This window comes from Plecotus auritus (genome assembly GCF_963455305.1).
Source record: "Plecotus auritus genome assembly, chromosome: 3".
NCBI lineage: Eukaryota > Metazoa > Chordata > Mammalia > Chiroptera > Vespertilionidae > Plecotus > Plecotus auritus.
This window is the reverse complement of record NC_137772.1, coordinates 74,764,898-74,781,557: the sequence shown is the minus strand read 5'-3', so window position 1 is coordinate 74,781,557 and position 16,660 is coordinate 74,764,898.

Genomic DNA, 16,660 nt, shown 5'->3' with positions numbered 1-16,660 from the left:
AGACATTTGGTCTCTGTATGTTTCCTAATGTCAAAGCTTTGAACATTGTATCAAAGAAACCTATGTTGTAAGTATAACAATAAAAAGGTAGTTGTGTTAATGGTTTAAGATTATTAATCAGGTTTTTCTCTGTAAAATATTTTGTTAAAATAAATTTGGCTTACTTTTTAAAAAATAATTTTTTATTGATTTCAGAAAGGAAGGGAGAGGGAGAGATAGAAACATCAATGATGAGAGAGAATCATTGATTGGCAGCCTCCAGCACGCCCTCTACTGGGGATCGAGCCCACAACTCTGACATGTGCCCTTGACCGGAATCAAACTTGGGACCCTTCAGTCCACAGGCTGATGGTCTATCCACTGAGCCAAACTAACTAGGGCAACTTGGCTTACTTTTAACAGAAAAAAATACTGTAATATATTATACTTAATTAATTTAATGATAGTCTTTAGTCTTTAGTTTTTTTCTCAACAGGCAGAATTGAACTGATTTAAATTCTAGTGTAACCTACATTACATAAAGCTGTCTCAACTTTATATTCCTCATCTTGCTTAGTACACAGTTTTTTGATTTTTTTTTTTGTGTGTGTGTGTGTGTGTGTGTGTTTAATCTAACTTGAATTACCAAACAGGCCTGAGAGGATGAAAGCATTCTTGAAATTGTAGAGAGAGCATTTCCAAACAGGAGATATCAATGTCTATATCTATACCTCCATTTATATCTACGTATCTACATCTAATAGTAGATCTATAAATTGTCCCTTCTTTGCACACTCATCAAACCTGGAGAACTGGTGGGACCTTTACGTGATGGCAGCAGTGAAAAAGTCTTAAGTATTATGCATTTAAGGGCTTCTAAAGTGTGGATGGTGGCCAAGAAGACAGTGAATAAACATGGGCTCCTTTCTATAACTAAGGGAAGTGAGTTAAATGAGATGCAGAAAGCCACTCAGAAGAAAAACAGAAAAAAATCTCTGAGTATATTTTTGTGTATTGTCATTGAACTAAACTGTCTTTTTCTCCTAAAAAAAAAAAAATCAAAAGGAAACAAAAACAAAACAAATAAACAACAACAAAAAAATGAATGCATAAGAGTGGTAATGATAAGATTTCTCAAAATGAATTTCTATTCACTTTTTGAATTCTTGCTTGTATAAATATTTATAATTAGTAAGAAAATGACACATAGAATATTTTTAAATGTCATATCAAAGTGAAACATAAAATTTAAAAGAACCAAAATATAATGCTATTTTCAAATATATCCAAAAGCACATCTTCTTATAAAAGAAGGGAATTTGCACAGGCACTCTCTGGTCATTGTTTTTATTTTTTTTTCATTTGTGTGTGTGTGCACATGTGTTATATCTTTACTATTTGTCAAAAACCTATTCTGAAGCTACAAAATATACATAAGTGAACACTACATAACAAAAATCAACTTACTGTACAGTTACGGACACATTCCTGAAAGTGTTCTGGAAATGTTTTTGATAAACATTTATTAGCTAAATTCAACTGATTGTTAAGCATTGTTATACTTAAACCACTTCTGTCATTTGTGACTGTCTCTCTTCCTTGAAATTCTCTATTCTGTCTCTTTCCTTTTCTGCATTTATGGTAGCTGATTCTCTAATTCATTATGAGCTCATTTTGTTTTCTCTTACACTGAAATGTTGCTGTTGTCCATTATTCAATGTGATCTTCTCAGTTATTAGTTACTTATTCTTTGTATTTAAAAAGTTTACTCTGGAGATATTACTACCTTCTTTTGGCCAAACATGCACTTATCACCCAAAGCTTTCTAATTATTTCTCTCAATAAAAAAACATAATGAATGTTCCTCTCTCTCTCTCTTTCATTCCCTCTCATCTTTCTCTTGTCACCAAGTTTTTTCCATACGAATGTATTAAATTGATTAAACACAAAATACCAATACCTTTCTCCAAACACTTCAATTATCTTATAATCACTGTGTTTATAAAATACTAGAGGCCCAGCATGTGATTTAAATTGCATGAGGAGGCACCCCACCACCCATGTGCTAGGAGGAACCCCGTGGGGGGCCAGGACCCAAGCCTGACTCACACAGTGCTGGCCGCCGTGGAAGTCAGGCTGGACCAGCACCACGGGAGGTCAGACTGGCGCCGCGGGGGGCCAGGACCCATGCCTGACTTTCAGCGTCCCCTGGCCTCCTGCCTGTGTCTGCTCCAGGGCCACCCGAGCCGCTGCGCCAGCTCAGGCAGTCCCCCCTGCCTCTGTCTACATCTCTGCTCCAGGCCTCACCTGCGCTCGTAACCTCCTCCTGTCTGGTCGTGACCCATTATGGAGTCCCGGCCTAATTTGCATATTACCTCTCTCTCTCTCTCTCTCTCTCTCTATATATATATATATCCTGAATCATGCAAACTAGAATTTTGATATAGTCAATTTCTATCTTTCTATTATCTCCTTTTCCTAATGAAACAAGTTCTGTTGAAACAATCTTTTTAATACTCCTATGATCCTTCTATCTTCTCTATTACTTATCATTATGCATTCTGACTATTAGAATAGTATCTAATTAGTTTCCCAAATTCTATTTTTACTCACAGTCTCATCCAGTCTTCACAATGTAATAGGAGTTAAATATAATCTATATAGTTTTGAATTTCAGTGTTCAACTTGTTAGTTAAATGGACCTGAATAAATAACTTAGCCTAATTAAGAGTTAGAATCCTAATATGCAAAAGGCATGAAAGTAATAGCTACCTTGTGACTATTGATTAGCAGTAAAAGTAATTCATCTTTAAAAACATGTATTTTATTTTGTACCAGCCATTATAGAATATGTTACAAATAAAATAGTAAACAGTCCAAATATGGTTCATGCTATCATGTGTAATACATTCTAACAGAATAAAAGCAACAGAATAATAAATACAATGAATTCGGAGGAATGTTCTGGAAGGAGAATCCTATATAATAAAAGGCTAATATGCAAATAGACCAAACAGCGGAACAACCAAACAATGGGTCACTATGACATGCACTGACCACCAGGGAGCGTGCACGGAACATGGCAGGCATCAGCAGCATGTGGCAGAGCATGGAACACGGCAGGCAGCGGCTGCAGTGGGATGGTGGAGCAGGTGAGCAGGGGGCACCAGACCAAGGTGGGGCACTGGTCGCTGTCATCGGGGCAAGCCTCTGGTGGTTACTGAAAATTATTTGCTCCCACACACCATATCCCACCAGGCGCTTGCATCTGTTGCCGGCATCAGCCCCGCTTGCACCCGCTGCCAACGCCTGGTGCCAGCCCCGATGGCTCAGCGCCATCAGTGGGTGCGAGCAGCGACTGCTGGCCCCAATTGTTCCTGAGGGCTTCTCCACCTCCCCCTGCTCCTGAGGGGCAATCAAGGCAGCAGCCATTGCTTGTGCCTGCTGATGACGCCACCCCTGCTTGCACCCGCTGCTGGTGCTGGCTCCAATCACTCTGCAGGTCAGTGCGTGGGACCAGCAGTGGTGGGAGCGGGGCTGCTAGCAGACAGGGGACCTGGAGCCGCGGCAGGAGGGGCAGGGCGGAGGCATGGAGGATGGGCTGAGATATGCCCCTGTGCCCACCACAGCCTCGCGGTACACAGTTCCTTCAAGGTGCAAGAATTCGTGCACTGGGCCCCTAGTTACCTATAAAAGGGAAAGGAATACACTTAAGGCAACTTCCATGGCAGGTTAGATAAGCTTTCCAACAGAAGCAGTCTTTTTCTGATGATAAGAATAAATTGGCCACTAATAGTTGAAAAGAAATGGGGAGATTTTATGTCAGAAGTGTAAGAGAATCTGCCCCTATCCTGGGCCAGAAAGTAGTCTTAAATGCCTGTGTCACAAAGAGTAAGGTTTGGGAAGTGGCCACAAACTACGTCCTAATGCTTGCACAATGGCTAACATACATAGACATTCAATAAATTACAGCCTCATTTTTGGTTTTCTCATACACAAATATTTATTACACTTCCTTAGCTTAAATTTTTTGGTGTCTTGTGGTCTAGAAGACAATGTTTCAAGGCCTGAGTATGTTGTAAAAGGTCATCCTTTATCTCATTTATCAGTAGATGTCTAGCTTTCCTTTTCATTCTATCTCTCTGTTCTCTCTAATAGGAAGTTCTGAGATGCTCCATATTTGAACTATCATATGCAGTAGCCACCTATATTGCAGCTATTGATCTACTGAGCAACTGTGGCTAGTGCAACTGAACCTTTAATTTTATCTAAATTAAAATAACCTCACATGTTAGTAGCTGTCATCTTTTTTAAAAATATATTTTATTGATTTCAGAGAGGAAAGGAGCGGAAGAGATATATAGAATCATCAATGGTGACAGATGCCCGAGGCCAATCATTCTACCACTGATGGAAGGATGTGGACAGGAAACTGGGAAGGCTGGTCAACAACCTTAATTGTTTTGATCACTCACTGTTTAGTTGAAACATTGTTAGCTGAAGCAGCCTCCACCTCTGTTTCTCCTATGTAAATTTCTGTTATTGGAATTTCCTGCCTAAAGGTTATGGGCGGATCCCATAGTCTCAATAAAAGGGATTGCAAGGCCAGAGCAAAGGGTAGTCCTTCCACTAGAGTTGGGCTCCCGCCTGGCCCCCAATATTTCCAAATTAATACTTTTCCGAGTCTCTTTTCATTTGTGTGCGGCCTTCTCCAGAACCCGAACCCTGAAGAGGAACCCTGAACCACGTGGGACGTGAAAGGGGTTCCCACATCTGGCGCCTGAACTCGGGACTTCTGGAGGAGATGATATTTTTCGCCTAAGAGTGAAGGAAAGGAAAAAATTCACCTAGAAAAAGGTGAGGGAGGTTCACCGCACGCAAAGCCCACGGACTAACTGCAGAGTCGCGATCTGTAAGTAGGGTGGGAATGTCTTTTTCAGCCAGGCTAATGGGGAAGAATTAGGTTATAAAATAATGTGGTTTCTTATTCAAATTAAAATCTTAATTGGTATTTGGAATTTAAAATCTGTAATAAGAAATGAAACTCCACTGCTAAAACCGCCTCTCGTGCGGAGAAATTCAAAGGTGGCAGGAGAGGGCAGGGCTATCCGCCCTCCCGCAATGAGATTACTTAAGGTTTTGTTTAAAAATTATAAAAGAACTCGCAGGAAAATGCAAATCTTGGCCAAATTGGGTGCTAGTTATTATTTCGGAAAGCGAAAAAGAAAGAAAAAATTTAAGATCTGTCTATCTTTTAAGCATGAAAGGAAATTTGGCCAGATCTGTTGCTGAAACTTGCCCCAAAGTAAGCAGGATGTTGTTATTAATCTAGGAACTGCTAAATGTTTGACTTGCCAGCTTTAAAAGTTCAAAGTGCAAATTAAATTGAGAGAAATTATATAGTTGTGGTTATTAAAATCATATATGGATATATATATATATATATATTTGATCGTTTATTCCATGTTAAAAATTTCAAGGCCTTAACAGAGATGATTCTTGTAAAACTCCAAGGGCCCAGAGTAATACAAGAAAATTATTCTCTCTTCTTAAAGGAAATCCTTTTAAAACAGATCTAATATACTTGAAAATTGCATGGTATTATTCTACAATGTCATTATAATTTTTGATATTTTACAACAGCATATTGAACAATTAATCCAAACAAACTTAAAAATCTAAATTTTTTTTTATGTTTGGCAGCAATTTAAAAAAGGACATGAAAGGATTTAATCCCTTCCACTGTGTGGAAAGCCTCACTGGGAAGGCACTTGAGCATCCTATATTGGTCTTTCTTGCCTTATTTGCTAAGAGGGACCCTCTCCTCACAATCCAATTGCCCATAGCTGTTGCTTGAGTTTTCAGTTCATGCTGAAGTTGAAGCCTCATGGTGGCTGGCACCATGGATCTGTCTCTCGCACAATGGCGTGAGCTGGGCCCTCTCTGGAGAAGAAACCTGGGTTCCCCAAGATATGTGATCAGTGCCGGGACCCTGCCAGCAGGCGAGAGGATCCCAAGGCAAGTGCTGGGCATGGAGGCCACGGGGGCATAGGCTACCAAGGAGACAGAACTGAACCTTACATCACCCTGCTTGGCCCCGGAGGATGGCTGGTTAGTCAATGACGGGTAAGACTCCTCAAGGGAGGGGCAACCTAAGACAGGCACAGTCGCAGGGGGCCATCAGGAGAGAACTTGGGGATCAACAGAGGTGGGGCACAGTCCCTCACCCCCCCAGCCTTGCAGGGGCTTGAATCCTCTCCCCTTCTGAGGGACGTCTCCTGCCCCCATGGCTGCTTTGCGCTTCCCATGCCCAGCTCAAGATCAGGACCCAGGTAACAGAGCCCAGCTCAGATTGAGATCCAGCTACAAACAAGAGACTTGGCCCAGCTCATATTGAGACCCAAGCAACAGAGAAGTGGCTAATGGTGACTGCCCTATATCTAAATCTAACCTAAATCTAGGAGTGCTCAGGGCTTTCTCAAGGATGCATATAATTCTTTCCATTAATTTTTACAGAGTAAACTAAAATTGTTGTTAAAGTATTAAATTTGACAGAAAATTTAATTGTACAAGAGGCTGTTCCTAAAGTATTAACTAAAATTTATAAAATAAATAAATAAATAAAAAGGATCCCAAGTAAAATTTATAGAAAAGATTCCTTTATTAACTTTTGGTCGAGAGTATGTTTGTATATTTTCAGAAAACAACTCCAAGACCATGTGGATTCCTGCAACAGAGAGGAATTGACAGTAATCCTCCAGCCATGAAGACAAAGAGGAGAAACAATCTAGAGACGGAAGACGCTGATGATGCCTTGCCATGCTAGCAGTCAGCAGCTGTGCGACGCAGCAGGTTGCCCAGGACCAAACCAGAGAGGGTCAGACCTGCCTTACCACCATTTGTCCATCATCCAGATGTCATTGCTGACATGTACATATAAAGAACTGTTGGACATTGAAACTGGAACTCAGAACTGTTGAACATTGAAATTGGGACTCAAACATTTTTGTTCTTATGTGTTTATTTCTGGTCTACAGATGTAAGATTTTTTTTTAAGGAAAGAAACGGGGGAGATGCCAGAGGCCAATCATTCTACCACTGATGGAAGGATGTGGACAGGAAACTGGGAAGGCTGGTCAACAACCTTAATTGTTTTGATCACTCACTGTTTAGTTGAAACATTGTTAGCTGAAGCAGCCTCCACCTCTGTTTCTCCTATGTAAATTTCTGTTATTGGAATTTCCTGCCTAAAGGTTATGGGCGGATCCCATAGTCTCAATAAAAGGGATTGAAAGGCCAGAGCAAAGGGTAGTCCTTCCACTAGAGTTGGGCTCCCGCCTGGCCCCCAATATTCCAAATTAATACTTTTCCGAGTCTCTTTTCATTTGTGTGCGGCCTTCTCCAGAACCCGAACCCTGAAGAGGAACCCTGAACCACGTGGGACGTGAAAGGGGTTCCCACAGACAGAGAAGCATTGGTTGGCTGTCTCTTGCACACCCCCTACTGGGGATGGAGCCCCAAACCCTGGCTTGTAACCTGTCCAGGAACCATGATCTCCTAGTTCATAGATTGATACTCAACCACTGAGCCACACCAGCTAAAGCAGTACCTGTCATCTTCAACAGCCAAGATCTAGAACTTTTATTTAGGTGGACTGTTAAGAATTGCAAATGGGTTGGGCAGATGGAATAAAAGATTTATGTTTTTGTATATTAAGCATGTTTCCTTAGATTTTTAAATATTTATTTAGTACTAGAGGCCTGGTGCACGAAATTCGTGCACGGGGGGGGGGGGGTGTCCCTCAGCCCAGCCTGCACCCTCTCCAATCTGGGACCCCTCGAGGGATGTCCGAATGCTCGTTTAAGCCCGATCCTGGTGGGATTGGGCCTAAACGGGCAGTCGGACATCCCTCTTACAATCCAGGACTGCTGGCTCCCAACTGCTCTCCTGCCTGCCTTCCTGATTGCCCCTAACTGCTTCGGCCTGCCAGCCTGATCACCCCCTAACCACTCCCCTGCCAGCCTGATTGATGCTTAATTGCTCCCCTGCTAGCCTGTTTGCCCCTAACTGCCCTCCCCTGCAGGCCTGGTCCCCCCCAACTGCTCTCGCCTGCAGGCCTGGGTCCCCCCCAACTGCCTTTCCCTGCAGGCCTGGTCCCCCCCAACTGCTCTCCCCTGCAGGCCGGGGTCCCTCCCAACTGCCTTTCCCTGCAGGCCTGGTCGCCCCCAACTTCCCTCCTCTGTCAGCTTGGTCACCTCTAACTGCCCTCCCCTGCAGGCCTGATCACCCCCAACTGCCCTCCCTTGCAGGCCTGGTTCCTCCCAACTGCCCTCCCCTGCTGGCCATCTTGTGGTGGCCATCTTGTGTCCACATGGGGGCAGGATCTTTGATCACATGGGGGCAGCCATCTTGTGTGTTGGAGTGATGGCTTATTACTGTTTTATTAGATAGGATAGAGGCCTGGTGCATGGGTGGGGGCCAGCTGGTTTGCCCTGAAGGGTGTCCCGGATCAGGGTGGGGGTTCCCTTGGGGCGTGGGGAGGCCTGGGTGAGGGGCCTGTGGTGGTTTGCAAGCCGGCCATGACCCCTGGCGACCCAAGCAGAGGTCCTGGTATCTGGGGTTTATTTATCTTCTACAATTGAAACTTTGTTGCCTGGAGCAGAGCCAAGCCTTCTGCTTGCTCTGTGGTGGCAGCCATTTTTGTTGGGATTTATGTATCTTCTATAATTGAAACTTTGTAGCCTTAAGCAGAGGCCTGGGCTGGCCAGGGTGTGCGGAAAGCTTGGCTTCCTCCATCGCCGGGGGGGGGCAACCTTAGCCTCCTGCTCTTTCCAGCTCTGTGGCTGCCGCCATTTCTGTTTGGGTTTATGTATCTTCTATCATTGAAACTTTGTAGCCTTGAGTGAAGGTTTAGGCCGGCAAGGGCAGGTGGAAAGCTTGGCTTCCTCCATTGCCAGGGAAACCCAAGCCTCCCTCCTGCTCTCTGTGGCCGTAGCCATCTTGGTTGAGTTTATTTGCATATTCGCTCCTGATTGGCTGGTGGGCATGGCTTGTGGGTGTAGCAGAGTGATGGTTAATTTGCATATTACTCTTTTATTGGATAGGATGGTTCAGAAGGTGGAGATTACAATTATAGATGAATTAAAATCCTACTTCATGTTTTTATTAAAGCTGCCCCCAATTATATCCCAGGTGTAAAATATGGCTTGTAGTTCCTTTAATTCACTATGCTATTCACACTTCAAAGACTGTGCTAGCACATACCCTCTAGGATGCCATTCTATCCTTGGATACCTGGTAAACACATATGGATGTATCAAAACACAGCTAAATTGTCACTTTTTAAATATAGGTTTCCCAAAAACACCTGAAATATTATATAAAATATATGAGATTCTCTCTAGAATTTCCTGCAGCCTTGTGGCTTAAAGTAATATATCCCACTATAATCACCCACCTTATAGTCTTTTCTTATTTCCATTCTGTAGTTTCCTAAAGTTCTGTCAAGCAGATTTTCTTGATTAATTGGTGTTTTTAGGGAATATACGTATATGACAGTCCAGATGTTATAAATGTTGATCTCATAATGTGCACACCAAATGCATGCAATAGCTCCTTTAATAAATGAACTAACAGAATGTAAATAATATGCAACTTCCATTAAAGTAGTTTTCATTTCAGTATTTTAATTTAATTTTACCTTTTTATATGACATTTTAGTCATTTTTAAAATTTATTCAGAAAACTGAAAACAGTTGTAATTTTTCACATTTCAAAATTGTTCTATTACATATCAAGTTTTATAATAAAAATGTGAAATTCATTTTACTTCACCCAATAATTTTTTACTAGTTTTGTTTTGTTTGGTAAGCATAAGTTGTCCTCTTTTCTTATTTGAGAAGGACTTGCATTAAAGGAAGACAATATATTACTTGAATTTATCTCTTTCCTTTCGTTGGCAAAACCTTTACTCTTTTATCTTCATCTTTTAAATCTGACAGTTTGAATTTAACTTTTATCAATTTTGTCATTCCCATTCTTTTAGCTACAGGGGAGCTGAAATACATTTCAACCATTTATTGATTTTTGTCCTTATTTAAATATTATAAAAATTACTATTGATTGTCTTGAAAATGATTCTGATGTACTCTTACCCCCTTCCACCACCCCCTGCCCCTGCCAAGCACAAAGCCTCCTTCATGACCTGTATCTTCATGCTAGTGGTGTGAGGGTGACTTTGACTGGGACAGAGCTAAATTAAACCGGGGTCGTGCTCTACTGCTATGTCCTTGGAATACTTTTCTTTTGGCAGCAGAACTTACTCCCCCCGCCCCCCCACCTCTGCTTTTCCTGCAGTTTTGTACAACAACTTGTTCAGATAGAGTCCAGCTTTGTATCCATGGTAGCAATTTCTGCCCTAGTTTTATCTGACTTTTTATTTAATTCTTCTGAAAGGGCATTCATCTCTTTGAGGAGGGAGCTAATGAGGCTCTAGTACCAGAGCCCTGGTTCCTATGTGCCAAAAACAGCATCTTGCAAAGCTGCAAGACACATGACCTTGGGAATAAGTTTCAATGAGCAACTTTTGCATAGCAAACATTTTTAAATATTCTTCTACAATATTAAAGTTTTTTAAGAATCAGAAATATAAGTGAATGAGTAAATTTTTATTGAAAGTGTTTTTTTTCACTATGAAGGAGAATGCTCATTTTCCTTCTTTCTACCCACATTTGTTGAATTTTATTCAGTTTTTGTGAAATATAACTTAAGCAGCTTGCACTAGGTATAGTACCCCAATGATAGGTTGATAGCTCTGTTCAAGAAAAATTGTGTTACTTTATAAATTACAAAGGGATTTCATTGTCCATGACATACTTCAACTCTATTATAAATTTAAACTTCAATTTAAAAAAAAGTGAATATTTGAGAAAAGTGTAGTAAAAAATAGCAATTCATGTAGTAAAGATACTCAATTTTTACCAAATATATATAAACAGAAATATTAATAAAAAAGAGGTCAGAAGTGAGTAATACCTTAGCCATTGTCCATCTCTTTTTTGCTAAACTAGTCAGCTCAGCTTTATATGTTTGTAGTAAAAGAAGAGGTAATAATTAAAGTTCAACTATACTTTATTTACTTAATTTTTAAGTAAATTAGTAATGCCACGCTAAATAAAGTATAATTTTTGCTTCTGGATCAGCAATTCCAGATACTGTTTGTTTGTTTTTTTAAGTTTTATTAAGCTTATAAACTAATAGAGAATTTTGCCAATCACCAAAATTGCCCATCAGAAAAAAATTTACAAATAATTATATGCACTTAGATAAGCATAAACGTCAATTTTTCATAAAAAATATAAAACAGTATCTAAAGCACATATCATGTTGCCTTTGTTTTGTGGTTGGTATTTTATATTAGCATTTCTAACTATATTTCTGAAAATTCCATGCACTGGCCTTATTCTTACATTTAATTTTAATGTGTAATGATACAACATTAAATATATAAAAACTACTTAATATTTTGTAATATTAGTGTTCAATATATTGTATATTTGAAATTTTAAGAAGTTCAACAACATTGCCACAGCAGGCCCTTAATTGTTTTAAAATGTTTCTTGAAAGTTAAAAACATGTATATAAAATACACAACTCTATTTAAAAAGCAATTTTCACTTAGAATGTGTGATACTATGCATAATAACATTTGTTCTTTATTTAAGCAATAAAAACAACATTAAAGCCAATTCCTGTTTAGTTGACTAGTAACCAAGGGTGATATGAGATAAGAAAATGACACTAAATTAATATCCTAGTAGAAAAAAAAAGCACTTAGATTTTAATAAGACTGAAACATTTTATTTGAATAACATTTTATGAATTTATAATTTCACTTTTTTTCTGATACCATGGAGGAAGCATGGCTTTTGTTCTTAATAATGAGATTTTTCTCAAATTTAATGGATGGGTAATATCTTAGACAGAATAAATTTAAAGAGCATTTTAAACTAATTATGCATTGACACATTATATATAATAAGAGGAAAAAGAGTACATTCTGACAGGGGAAAGAAAAGGATAAAGAATTAGATTTCAAGGAATGGTAATTGTCAGTCTGAATGAAAGCATGTTAGAAAACTCTGGACAAGACAGGTAAGTCAATGTGAGTCATAAAAACTGTAACTGTACATCATTTCTTGGAGAATGGATGTCACATAACAGAAATCATCCTGAATATTATGGCTCTAGTCATATTGTCATATGGTAAATCCAATGTAACTTTGTAAACATACTTCATTTTAAGGTTTTACCCATCAAATTAATATCTCCCTGAAAATTTTGTCTTTATTTTTTTAATATTTATTTTCAAAAGTATTACATATGTTCCCTTTTCATCCCATTGACCCCTTAAACCCCCCCCCCCCCCCCGCCCCAGGCCTTCACATTCCTATTGTTTGTGTCCATGGGTAATGCATATGGGTATACAAGTTACCTCTTGAATTTCAGTCATAGATAACTCACAAAGATTCACCTGTCCTTCTCTCAGGATTATGCGAGTCTTCCCATAGAAGCAACAGGTAGCAATGCTAACCCCCTTAACTTGGAGACTTAGAGATCCTCAACATGAAACAGAACCTACTCAGTAATTCCAAGCCATCCTGTTTGTGTTATTTGCCTTCCATTTTTATGTCTCTCATTCTCTGCCTACCAATGTACTTTATCTGTGTGCAAATAAGTTTTTAAAAATTTTCTTAAAACAATTAAATGTTATTGGGTATTCTGATCATAACACTCCTCTTAAAAATAGCTGTTACCTTAAAATCACCATATTTTATTCCCTTTAATTTTCTGCACATGCTGAATATAGAACATAGAAAAAATGATTATAAAAATAATGTGATATTATTTAATCACACCTTAACTGGTTCACACATACCAAGTTTTTCTATTGACTAGAAATTCCAATTTATATTCAATGTAGTTATATTCCTCTTCATTGTGTTAAAACAACTGATAGATACCTTACATCAACTTCCTAATCACTCCCTAATATTCTCTGTGCCTAATTAACCCTGAGTATTCTCAATGCATGCTTATACAATTTCTAGCAATCTAGTTAATATTAACTACTTCCATTAGACATCCTTAGATAACAACATACTTTTCATCTGAAAGTTGTATTTGCATTTTCACTGTTTATATCACCTTATTTCTGGAAATATACTAAGCTGATATTTCTATGACATTATAATAAATTATTCTTTTTTGTTAGGCCTGCCTTTCCCACTCTTTCAAATCTCTGATAAAATTAAATCATATGCAATTATAGATAAATCAGTAAAAAATCCAAGTAAAAGATATTAAGGGGGCTTGTTAAAAGAAATTCAACATCAAAACTTGTACAGTGAGTTTATTGGAATGACCTAAGGAGTGGTTAATAAAACACAGGGCAATATATCAGAAAATTAATAGGAAATAATCTATCAGGAGATTGACACACAAACATTTTTGAAGCCCAGAGCAATGAATCATCATTATGATGTACAATACAGGATTTTATTGATTTTTAAATGCTTCAACAATTCTATCTGTAATTTGTTTTAACTAAAATGTTTCACCAAATTATGTATAATGCTTAAAACATTTTTTCTTAATAACTACTTTTTTAATTTATCATAATCTCTGTGTTCTCATCACTCTCATTTTGCTTTAAAATTTTTCATAATATTATTTATTTTTATTTTATAACTTATTTTTGAATGTTCTCTATATGTTTTCCACTCTGTCAGTATGTGCTTTATAAAGAACAAAAGAACTGTACACCAGCTGTGGTTTAATACTGCTTTATGATTTAAGTTCATGCCTCTGGTTGTATATCCAACTGTTGAATTTTTTATCACTTTATGATAAAATTTGCCTTTTGTCCATAGTTCTTTTTTGGCAATGATTCCAACATTGATTTAGAGCTGAATGTTTAGAGCTTCTTTTTGGCATTGGTAAGTGCATGCATCTTTAAGAACAATGTGCATAATTACATATTTTAATTATATACATATTGAACGCTATTCAACTACATCTCCCCAACATAAGAAAGGAAGCTGCTTAAAGTTCCACTTTGAAATGTTTGCTTCTCTTTTTACTAACGAATGTGCTAAGGCTGACTTAAGTGCCCTTTTGTCCATTCTATTAATATCTCCAGATCTTATTGAATCTTAAATCTTCAAGCATGGTATTTGCTTTTTTTCTCAATTTTGAATCATCTGCTTCTCAGAACTCTATCCAGATTGTTAATAAATATGTTAAATAGCTATGGGCCTGAAACTAATCCTAGAGGGCCTTACTAAATTCTATTTTTTGTAAGCCCAATATGGTTCTATTAATAATAATACCTATACATTTTAATATGGCTTTGCTTTTGATATCTACTATATTATGTTTTACTGGAATAAATTTTAATAAAATATGTTTGGTAATAGGCTATATATATCTTCTATTTTGAAGTTATTAAGTTGAAATTGAAAGAATATTATTCTTCATACCCATACCAAATATAACATGTGTATATAATTTTATCTAATTCCATTTTAAGCAAGTATAATGAATAAGAACATTAAGCCAATACATAATTACTCAGGAGGAAACTTTTGAGCTATACTCAGTCAATTACATAATTTTCTGAACCTTCCTTGGGCTAACCCAGTAGGCAAGACAAGGGCTCTGAGCATTTGAGTTGATCATCTTGAGATTTCCTCTTTGGTAACCTGAAAATGTTGAATTCATATAGAATGTGACTTCCTTCTTTAAAACCCATAGAGATTAATAAAAGCAGTGCCGGAAAGGACACTTTAGTTTCCCTTGAAACTAAGCTTGCATGTAGCTGAAGATGTTGGCAGTCTTGAAGACCTTTATTGTGAGAAGCAATTCCGTACATTTAAGGATCTGGGGCTCACTGGAATTAAAGTCAACTGTAGTTGCAATGAACTGTCTACAAAAATCTTATCTGAACCTTTACATGAATTACTTCTCTTTCTTACAGAGGTTGTTTAATGTGGATTTTTTTTTTTAACATAAACATACTTTATTTTTTTCTAGCTAACCTTTTCTCATAACTTTTCATGTGAAGTCAAATACTAGTATATGGTTATTTCTTAATTATGTATTATTTTTGGGAAGAAACAGATAAATTATCAGTAAGAACAGAAAACCCAAGACATTTATGTTGGACTCTAAAAGCAGTTTCATAGTTGTATGTGAAATTATGTTTATACTAAATGTTCAGGACTATACGTACCTAAAACCAAAATATATAGTTATAGCCAAAGATAAATTTAAGAGAAGCCACACCCAAGTAGAGGAAAGAAAAATAATCATCACATTTATAACTCACATTTACTTTTAGAGTGAAGCATATTAAAGATACGTCCACAAATACCAGACCCTTCCACCCAAAAATGAAGAGATAACAGATAAACACAATCAAATTATAAAATTGAAATGTGTTAGATGACATTATGTTTGTAAAACAACTTCAGATATAGAATGTTTCCTGAGCAGGAAGACAGGAAAGCAATGGCTGCTTGTAACCTGAAGGAACATTGCTAAAGAAACTTAATGTAAGATGGGAGAGGAGTGTTGTTAGTCTGATCCTCGGGCAAGGAAAAGCATTGTTAATTCTAGTTGATGCCTTTGTCCTGTCACTACTGAGAATCCTTATTATAGGGCAGAGACTGCATTAGTTCAGAATAAATACTTTTCAAAGACACAAACTTTCCCCCTTTGCTCCATACAATATTCTAAGTGTTATATTAGTTTTCTTAATAGTTTAATAGAAAGAGGGTGCCCTATATGGGAGATTGGATTATTATATTTGGCTTACATATATATTGTATTTGTATTTATATTCATTTTATCATGATTCTGTCCATTTTCAATTGAGTGTGATAGGCACATGAACATCTGGACACAATGATGCTCAAATACGCTGCCAATTTTTTTTTTTTCTAGTGGACAAATGCTATGTGGAATTCCATGATAAAGCATGAAAGTTAGTAGTTAAAAAAAAGTCCAAACAGTAGCTATTCAATGATAAATGATCATATTTGTGTTAAGTATTACAAGGCACACAAAAAGAACATATGGTTCACTTTAATTTTATAAGTAAAAACTATAGCAATTTGCAGGAAAAGGCAAAGGGCTGAAATTACTTAGGGGATGATTTATAGAAGATGACATTTAAATAGGACCTTAAAATGTATTACCATTTTTATTTTACCAGTATAAAATATGTTAAAAAGATCTGGAATGAGTTGAGTGTAAGATAACATGGTGAGGTACTAGTATTATTATTCACCTTTATAAGTGATATTCTTTCATGTTTTCATTATGATTGATTGTTATATAGTTAATAAGGATTCACTATGAGTTCTGGGTCTAAATTACTAATGTAATTTAATAAACTAACAAGGAACCTAAGGAAATATTATTATAACTTGTTATACTAAAGTTAATGTCTTAATAGTACTCCTTTAACTATATATATATATATATATATATATATATATATATATATATATAATTTTTTTTTTTTTTTGTGGTGACAAGGGAGAGGAGACTCAGGAAATAAACTCCTATATAATAAAAACCTAATATGCTAAGTGTCCAGTCATCTGGTTGGCCATTC